The following is a 10,527-nucleotide window of genomic DNA, read 5'->3' on the forward strand; positions in this document are numbered from 1 at the left end:
CTGGGACAGCCACTCTCATCAACAAAGCAACAGCAGCTCATATGAGATTAGCATTTGCACGAGCATGTGTACTGGTTTCTTCCGATGAAGATCTTGCTAATGAGGTTTTCTATTGTGATCTTGATGGGAACACTCAGAAGGTACATGCCTCATATTCCTGGAAGCCACAACGATGTCAGCGTTGCATATCCTTTGGTCATGCAAATGGAGCTTGTCAGCAATCTCCAAAACCGATCACAAAGTTCTATCGACCACGTCAAGCGCCTCAGCAACAAAGCGAGTCTTCGCTAATGGTAGTAGCACCAATGGTGGCGAAGACTATTGAGCATTCCGACTCGCAAGGACAGCACCGCAGATAGAAGGACAAATCTAAAACTTTACCTCTTCCTATAATGTCTGAGCATTCCACAACAGAAGATTCCCATGATACCAGTGGACAGAAGAAGCACAAGTCAGGAACTTCATTTCTTCCAATATCAACGGATCTGTCCACAATTGCTCAACGAACTCAGGCCCAAACAAATCTCGCTAGCCAGGATATTCTTTCTCAACAAACTCAAGCCGCAACAAACATTGCCAACAAGGATATTTTGTCGCAACAAACTCATGCCCCAACAAACCTCTTTAGCGAGGCTGCCCCAACAAGTACTAATAAGAATATTGTGCCGCAATAATCTTATCATGCTTCAACAATCCCTGTCAATCAAGACCATATGAATTTTTTTTTTTGGTAAGTAAAAGTAAATTGATTATGTGTATAGTTTCTACAAATAGCTTTGTCTATACAAGTCATAAACAAAGTCAGGTAACTCATTGAGTACACTTGTGGTAGTTATGACTACACATGTTGTAGACTTTAACTCCTAACTGTAACGAACAAATTAAGATGTGCCAAGACTACCAGTGGTGTAACACCCCTCATTTCCGAATGTTCGTATAATTTTTTTGGTGATAATGTAAGCATCTATTTTAATTGACAAAAGAAATAGAGTATGAATCAGAGGTAACTTATTTTTAAGATTTGGGAGATCTGTTCAAAAAAAAAAAAAAAGAAAAGAAAAAGAAAGAATCTGAGGACCTATATGTAAACCCTAAGGACCTAATCGTGAATATGATAAAAACGAGGACTAAACTGCAAAATGCACCAAATGACAAATTCCACCGCTTAAGCCTCTCTGCCTTCGTTGTTAAGGAAGCAGAGGAGGCAGCTCGTGGGTGATCAGGGAAAGAAAAGAAGAAGAAGAAGAAGAAGAAGAAGAAGGAGAAGAGAAAGAAAATTTGGGGCTTTTAGGGTTTTTGCTTAAATCTTGTTACTTCGGGTCAAAATTTGCAAAGGCAAGTGTTCTAACCCCTTCCTACATATGTATTAGACTCTGTTTTCATGTTGTTTTAAAATAAATTGGAAGATTTTTATTTAGAAACTGATAAGTTCCTCTTTGGACATAGAACTATGGATTCTGAAAGTTTTCGGTAAACTGACCCCTAAGCACTGTTTCGGTCCTAAGTTTTAGTACAGAATGAGAATTCAGGCAGGAACTATTTTTGTTTGAAATTAGACTCGTATGTCTTTCTTTTGACACCGATTTTGTAGATTTTGGACACCGAATACTTACCCAAAAATTTGTTTCAAAAGAGCCTATAGACGCTGTAAAACAGAGTTCAAGATTTCTGACCTTCCGAAACTAAAACGCCTATAACTCCCTGTTGAAAATTCTGATTTGTACCAAACTGAGTTTATTTGAAACTAGACTTGAAATCCTCTCTTTTGACATATAGTTTGAAAATTTTGGAGTTCAATTGCTCACCCTATCGTCTGTTGAATCCGATCCTATAAAGTCTGCAAACCAGTGATTGTGATTTTGACCTTACGTTACCAAATCAGAGGTAACTCTGTGTTGGGAGCCCTGTTTCATATGAAATCTGTTCCATCCGAATATAGACTGATATATGGTTCAACCATAGCCTTCTTATGGGAATTGGAGCATATTTGTTATTCTGAAATATTTGTTTGATGTGCCACTGGAATTCTGTTCGAAATCGAGCTTTGGTCGATTTCGCGTATTCTGTTCCATTTCCTTTGGATACTTGAATTTGCCTAACCTTCTTATTGGAATTGAGCTGGTTATGATTGCTTGGAATCCCTGTACACTCTTGCTTTCAATTCTTTCCCTAAAATGAATATTTTGTGAGAGATTTGTTCCTTGCATCACATTGTTTTTGAAAAGGCACATGTACGTTTGGTTGTTCCGCGTGTGCTTCCGTTATATGTTGCAATTTGTTGAAACTGTCCTTTTGTACTCTGGTGTGTGGGATTGTCTGGACCTTTGCCAGAAATGGTAAAGGGTATGCGCTGATTTGCCCGCTTTGTGGGGTCCCGCTTTGTGGGATATTCTGATATGCGCTATTTGCCCGCTTTGTGGGGTCCCGCTTTGTGGGATATTGCTTAGAGCCTGCGATGCTCTGCCGGCCCCTTTGACTTCACCTAGACGTGGGTGGATGGAGCTCCCAGACGTGGGAGACTTTTGTCAGGTGGTCATTCAGAAATGGATGAATCACATTCTGACTGAGATCCCACTACACCCTCTATATGTTTGATGTGACATCCAGAGTTTTGGTGAGTTATTTCTGTTCGTGCTCTGGATAGTTATGATATGATTGCAACGTCAAGGACGACGTTTGAGCTTTGGTACGACATATGAGTTTGATATGCTCTGAAATGCATCATTCACTGTTGATTTTGCTTCGTAATGTTCCATATGTCGTTGATGTGATTTGGAACATTTTATATGCCATTGATAAGCTCCGATATGTTTCCTTTGTTTCTGATATGCTCCAATTACTCTATGCCCCATCTGTCAGGAACCAAATATGTATGATTAAAAAGGACAATTATGATTCTGCTCCTAATGATATTATGTATACGAAATCGTATATTCTGCTTTGTGTTTGAAACTGCATCTCTTTGGAAATTGTACTATTTTGATATGGATATGTTAGTCACTTGCTGAGCTCTTTATGCTCACCCCATTTGTTGATAAATTTTTCAGGATAGCGAAACTCTTGCTTAAATGTTAAGAATGGGCTGAGGCAGCGGAAAGTTTAGAAGACGTTGGGCAGAACTTTTGTTAGCATATATGTAGTTGTGTATAAGCTACCTTGTATCTAATGAAATGTGACTATGAATCTAAACCTGTGGATTTTGTGTAAGTTAAAGGATCCCTCATGTATAGGGTTTTGGTATGTTAAATTAAATTTGTGTAAGGATATGAACTTATGGTAAATCGATGATTGTGGTGACTGCATAGATTTTCCCCACTTGCGGATTTATATTGTGGTTTTTATTTTGATGAGTCGAGTTCAGATTGTATGAATTATCGAGTGATGTGTGCTATGTTAATGAATTGCACAGGGATATGAATTGGTAGATTATAGAAGTGAAATTTTTGATCTGAATGTTTTCTTAGTGACCTCAAATGTGTGTTTGGATCCTGGGTTAGTTATGATGAAAAAATTTTTAATATCATGGATATTTTTGGGGCGTGACAGAGGTGGTATCAGAGCATGATTTGAGAATCACTAAGAATATTATCTTTATTTGAGGTTTATTGACTATTCATTTAGAGATTAATCAAAGAAAATATTCTTTTGATGTTTTAGGAAGCAAGGTATGAATCTAAATTTACTGAGCTCTCTAGGTTTGCCACACATATGACTGATGATGAATCTAGAAAGGCAAGAAGGTTTGAAAGGGGATTACGGCCGGCAATAAGAAGCCGAATGTCAGCTTTAAAATTACAAACATATGCTGATACGGTAGAAAGAGCTTTGAAAATTGAAAGAGACATGGAGGAAATTCAAGAAATCATTGGCAAGAACCAAAGGGACAAATTTACTAGCAAAAGCAGGAGAGTAAATGAATACGAAGATAGTAACAAGAGGTTTAAGACATCTGGATTTGAGAAAAGGAAACCATGGGGGAGGACTCAGTTATGTGAAAAATGCGGGTTAAATCATGAGACAAGTCGGTGTTTTCGGGTGACTGGAGCATGTTTTAATTGTGGAAAGCTAGGTCATCAAATAAAAGATTGCCCACTGAACAGGAAAAGAGAGCCACTGTCTCCTAGACCCTCAGCCCATGCTAGAGTATACGCTATCACTGAACAAGATTCTAGAGCTTCTAAATCAGTGGTGGAAGGTATTCTTCATGTTTCTAAAAGAAATGCAAAAGTTTTGTTTGATCCCGGCTCTAACTTATCGTTTGTTTCAAAATACTTTGCTTGTCACTTGGATATTCCACCTAAACCCCTGGATTATATGTTATATGTAACAACTGCTGTTGGAGATTCATTGGCAACAAACTTGGTCTACCCATCTTGTTTGATCTCTATAGGAGACCACGAATTCCTTGCTGATTTGATTCTCCTAGAGATCCAGGGTTTTGATATTATACTTGGCATGGATTGGCTATCTTCTCATCACGCTAGTATTGATTGTTACAAAAAAATAATTACTTTCTGCATACCAGATCAGCCTATATTTTTCTTTGAGGGCATTAAGCATGATTTGCCTCCTTGCTTAATATCCGCACTTCAAGCTTACCATCTTATGCAGAAATGTTGTTTTTGTTATATGGTGTGTGTAAAGGAGCATTCAAATCAGGAAACCCACCTAGACGAAATTTCAGTGGTCAAAGAATTCCCTGATGTATTTCCAGATGACTTGCCTGGTTTACCTCTAGATAGAGAGGGTGAATTTGCTATTGATCTAGCCCCCAGTACAACCCCAATATCTAAGCCTCCCTACAGAATGGCACCACTTGAGCTAGAAGAATTAAAGAAGCAAATACAAGAATTATTAGATAAGGGTTTCATACGACCCAGTGTATCCCCATGGGGTGCTCCGGTACTATTAGTGAAGAAGAAGGATGGAACATTGAGGCTTTGTATTGATTATAGACAGTTGAATCAGGTGACCATCAAAAACAAATATCCTATACCTAGAATTGATGATTTGTTTGATCAACTGCAGGGTGCACAAGTATTCTCTAAGATTGACCTGAGGTCAGGTTACTATCAGTTAAAGATCAAGGAGGAGGATATTTCAAAAACAGCTTTCAGAACTCGATATGGTCATTATGAATTCTTGGTGATGCCTTTTGGTTTGACTAATGCCCCTGCAGCTTTTATGGAACTAATGAATAGGATATTTCAACCGCTCTTGGATATCTGTGTAATTGTATTTATTGATGACATATTGGTGTATTCAAAGAATAATCCGGAGCATGAGGAACACTTGAGAGATGTGCTGTCCATACTAAGAGAAAAGAAGTTGTATGCGAAGTTCAGCAAATGTGAATTTTGGTTGAATGAAGTTGCTTTCTTAGGCCATGTGATTTCAGGGGAGGGCATATCTGTTGATCCAAAGAAAATAGAAGCTGTAGTTGAATGGGAAGTACCAACAAATGTAACAGAGATTAGAAGTTTCTTGGGCATGGCAGGTTATTACAGGAGATTTGTGGAGGGATTTTCTCGAATTGCTCAACCTCTCACCAAACTCACTAAGAAGAGTATGAAATTTGTATGGGGTGATGATTGTGAGCAAAGCTTTCAAGAGTTAAAAAGTAGATTGACTAGTGCCCCTATTCTCACTATTCCAAGTGGTAGTGAGGGATTTGTAGTTTATACTGATGCTTCAAGAAAGGGCCTAGGATGTGTTTTGATGCAGGAAGGGAGAGTAATTGCTTATGCTTCCAGGCAACTTAAAGGTTATGAATTGAATTATCCAACTCATGATTTGGAATTAGCAGCAATCATTTTTGCTCTAAAGATTTGGAGACATTATTTGTATGGTCGACAGTTTGAAATCTTCACTGATCACAAGAGTTTAAAATATATTTTCACTCAGAAAGAGTTAAACATGAGGCAGCGAAGATGGATAGAACTTCTGAAGGATTATGATTGTACCATCCGTTATCACCCAGGCAAGGCCAATGTTGTAGCTGATGCACTTAGTAGGAAATCTACAAGTTTTATGGCTAGTCTGGTCGTGAAGCAATGGAAGCTAATAGAAGAAAATTTTGATTTGAAAGCTTTGAGGAAAGAGCAAGACTCGATGATTTTGATGGCCTCCATTCAAGTGCAGTCTGATCTTATGCAACAAATTAAGGAGGGACAATTACGAGATCCATACTTAATCTACTTGAGGAGTGAAGTAGAAAAGGAATTGAAGCCACAATTTCAAGTTTCAAAGGATGGCCTATTGAGATTTGGGGAGAGAGTATGTGTACCAAATGAACTAGATATCAAGAATCAAATCCTAAATGAAGGTCATACTTCAAAGTACGCCCTACACCCTGGGAGCACTAAGATGTATAGAGATCTTCAAAGTTATTATTGGTGGGAAGGCATGAAGAAGGAAATTGCAATGTATGTTTCAAAATGTTTAACATGTCAGCAAATCAAAGTAGAACACCAAAGACCTGGAGGGTTGTTGCAACCTTTAGTTATTCCTGAATGGAAATGGGAATGTATTACTATGGATTTTGTTTCAGGACTACCCAGAACCTCGAGGAAGCATGATGCTATTTGGGTTATCATTGATAGGTTAACAAAATCTGCACATTTCCTACCGATTAATATGACTTATTCGCTTGATAGACTTGCAGATTTATATGTCAGTGAAATAGTAAGACTTCATGGTGTTCCAAAGGAGATCATCTCTGATAGAGACTCTAGATTTCTCTCTAGATTCTGGAGAAGATTGCAGGAGTCGATGGGCACTAAAGTTAAGTTTAGTACTGCATATCATCCTCAGACTGATGGTCAGTCAAAAAGAACAATTCAAACACTTGAGGATTTGCTTAGAGCCTATGTTATGGATTGGAAAGGCGAATGGGATAAGGATATTTCACTTGTTGAGTTCACGTATAACAATAGTTATCATTCAAGTATTCAGATGGCTCCTTATGAAGCTTTATATGGGCGAAAGTGCATAACACCTATATGTTGGGAGGAAGTTGGGGACAGAAAGTTGTTAGCACCGGACCTGGTACAAGAAACTACCGAGAAAATTCAAGTTATAAGGAAAAGGTTAAAAGCTGCTCAAGGTCGTCAAAAGAGTTATGCTGACAATAGAAGACGAGATATTGAGTTTGAAATCGGAGATTTTGTATTCTTAAAAGTCTCCCCTTCCAAAGGCATTATAAGGTTTGGGAAGAAAGGAAAATTAAGCCCAAGATTTATTGGACCTTTTGAGGTTCTTGAGAGGGTTGGTTCTGTCGCTTACAGGATTGCCTTGCCACCAGCATTGAGCCATGTCCATGATATATTTCATGTCTCGATGATTAGAAAGTATATGTATGACCCTTCTCACCTCATTAAGTATGAGCTGGTGGAATTCGATAAAGATTTATCCTATGTGGAAGAGCCTATTCAGATTATTGATAAGAAAGAAAAAGTCCTAAGGAATCGGGTCATCCCACTGGTTCAAGTAAATTGGAGACATCATTCTGGAGAAGAGACAACTTGGGAGCTAGAAGAGGAAATGAAAAAGGTGTATCCTCGTCTTTTCATCGAATAGAGGTACGATAAATTTAGAGGACTAAATTTTTCTTTTAAGGGGGGGAGAGTGTAACACCCCTCATTTCCGAATGTTCGTATAATTTTTTTGGTGATAATGTAAGCATCTATTTTAATTGACAAAAGAAATAGAGTATGAATCAGAGGTAACTTATTTTTAAGATTTGGGAGATCTGTTCAAAAAAAAAAAAAAGAAAAGAAAAAGAAAGAATCTGAGGACCTATATGTAAACCCTAAGGACCTAATCGTGAATATGATAAAAACGAGGACTAAACTGCAAAATGCACCAAATGACAAATTCCACCGCTTAAGCCTCTCTGCCTTCGTTGTTAAGGAAGCAGAGGAGGCAGCTCGTGGGTGATCAGGGAAAGAAAAGAAGAAGAAGAAGAAGAAGAAGAAGAAGGAGAAGAGAAAGAAAATTTGGGGCTTTTAGGGTTTTTGCTTAAATCTTGTTACTTCGGGTCAAAATTTGCAAAGGCAAGTGTTCTAACCCCTTCCTACATATGTATTAGACTCTGTTTTCATGTTGTTTTAAAATAAATTGGAAGATTTTTATTTAGAAACTGATAAGTTCCTCTTTGGACATAGAACTATGGATTCTGAAAGTTTTCGGTAAACTGACCCCTAAGCACTGTTTCGGTCCTAAGTTTTAGTACAGAATGAGAATTCAGGCAGGAACTATTTTTGTTTGAAATTAGACTCGTATGTCTTTCTTTTGACACCGATTTTGTAGATTTTGGACACCGAATACTTACCCAAAAATTTGTTTCAAAAGAGCCTATAGACGCTGTAAAACAGAGTTCAAGATTTCTGACCTTCCGAAACTAAAACGCCTATAACTCCCTGTTGAAAATTCTGATTTGTACCAAACTGAGTTTATTTGAAACTAGACTTGAAATCCTCTCTTTTGACATATAGTTTGAAAATTTTGGAGTTCAATTGCTCACCCTATCGTCTGTTGAATCCGATCCTATAAAGTCTGCAAACCAGTGATTGTGATTTTGACCTTACGTTACCAAATCAGAGGTAACTCTGTGTTGGGAGCCCTGTTTCATATGAAATCTGTTCCATCCGAATATAGACTGATATATGGTTCAACCATAGCCTTCTTATGGGAATTGGAGCATATTTGTTATTCTGAAATATTTGTTTGATGTGCCACTGGAATTCTGTTCGAAATCGAGCTTTGGTCGATTTCGCGTATTCTGTTCCATTTCCTTTGGATACTTGAATTTGCCTAACCTTCTTATTGGAATTGAGCTGGTTATGATTGCTTGGAATCCCTGTACACTCTTGCTTTCAATTCTTTCCCTAAAATGAATATTTTGTGAGAGATTTGTTCCTTGCATCACATTGTTTTTGAAAAGGCACATGTACGTTTGGTTGTTCCGCGTGTGCTTCCGTTATATGTTGCAATTTGTTGAAACTGTCCTTTTGTACTCTGGTGTGTGGGATTGTCTGGACCTTTGCCAGAAATGGTAAAGGGTATGCGCTGATTTGCCCGCTTTGTGGGGTCCCGCTTTGTGGGATATTCTGATATGCGCTATTTGCCCGCTTTGTGGGGTCCCGCTTTGTGGGATATTGCTTAGAGCCTGCGATGCTCTGCCGGCCCCTTTGACTTCACCTAGACGTGGGTGGATGGAGCTCCCAGACGTGGGAGACTTTTGTCAGGTGGTCATTCAGAAATGGATGAATCACATTCTGACTGAGATCCCACTACACCCTCTATATGTTTGATGTGACATCCAGAGTTTTGGTGAGTTATTTCTGTTCGTGCTCTGGATAGTTATGATATGATTGCAACGTCAAGGACGACGTTTGAGCTTTGGTACGACATATGAGTTTGATATGCTCTGAAATGCATCATTCACTGTTGATTTTGCTTCGTAATGTTCCATATGTCGTTGATGTGATTTGGAACATTTTATATGCCATTGATAAGCTCCGATATGTTTCCTTTGTTTCTGATATGCTCCAATTACTCTATGCCCCATCTGTCAGGAACCAAATATGTATGATTAAAAAGGACAATTATGATTCTGCTCCTAATGATATTATGTATACGAAATCGTATATTCTGCTTTGTGTTTGAAACTGCATCTCTTTGGAAATTGTACTATTTTGATATGGATATGTTAGTCACTTGCTGAGCTCTTTATGCTCACCCCATTTGTTGATAAATTTTTCAGGATAGCGAAACTCTTGCTTAAATGTTAAGAATGGGCTGAGGCAGCGGAAAGTTTAGAAGACGTTGGGCAGAACTTTTGTTAGCATATATGTAGTTGTGTATAAGCTACCTTGTATCTAATGAAATGTGACTATGAATCTAAACCTGTGGATTTTGTGTAAGTTAAAGGATCCCTCATGTATAGGGTTTTGGTATGTTAAATTAAATTTGTGTAAGGATATGAACTTATGGTAAATCGATGATTGTGGTGACTGCATAGATTTTCCCCACTTGCGGATTTATATTGTGGTTTTTATTTTGATGAGTCGAGTTCAGATTGTATGAATTATCGAGTGATGTGTGCTATGTTAATGAATTGCACAGGGATATGAATTGGTAGATTATAGAAGTGAAATTTTTGATCTGAATGTTTTCTTAGTGACCTCAAATGTGTGTTTGGATCCTGGGTTAGTTATGATGAAAAAATTTTTAATATCATGGATATTTTTGGGGCGTGACAAGTGGTTACAGCATTTAACATCATTGCCAAGATCTTTAGCTAATTATAAAATTAAATTTGACAAAAATATCTCTTTCTCTTCGTGTAAAGTGTTCCATTTTGAGATTATGCTCCATGCATGATCTTGAGTCTCTAATAATCTCTGTCAAGAGCTGAGCATTGTTTGTGTATTGACACTCAAAGATTTTTCTACATCTCTCCTTCCATATCTACTAAATAGCACATCTGAAAGTAACCTTTGCCAATTGTGTAAGAGGTCCTTT

The 10,527-nt window shown here is 37.9% G+C and overlaps 2 long non-coding RNA genes across 2 annotated transcripts; both read left to right on the forward strand.

Moving 5' to 3' along the window:
* The first annotated feature begins 913 nt into the window (after positions 1–913).
* Positions 914–3,315, forward strand: LOC135633004 (uncharacterized). Its single transcript, XR_010494872.1, has 2 exons — positions 914–1,335; positions 3,048–3,315. It is a non-coding gene; the product is annotated as an uncharacterized LOC135633004 (long non-coding RNA).
* A 3,961-nt stretch (positions 3,316–7,276) lies between these two features.
* Positions 7,277–10,034, forward strand: LOC135633008 (uncharacterized). Its single transcript, XR_010494873.1, has 2 exons — positions 7,277–8,054; positions 9,767–10,034. It is a non-coding gene; the product is annotated as an uncharacterized LOC135633008 (long non-coding RNA).
* The last annotated feature ends 493 nt before the right edge of the window (positions 10,035–10,527 follow it).

Source organism: Musa acuminata, chromosome BXJ3-3 (genome assembly GCF_036884655.1).
Source record: "Musa acuminata AAA Group cultivar baxijiao chromosome BXJ3-3, Cavendish_Baxijiao_AAA, whole genome shotgun sequence".
Lineage (NCBI taxonomy): Eukaryota > Viridiplantae > Streptophyta > Magnoliopsida > Zingiberales > Musaceae > Musa > Musa acuminata.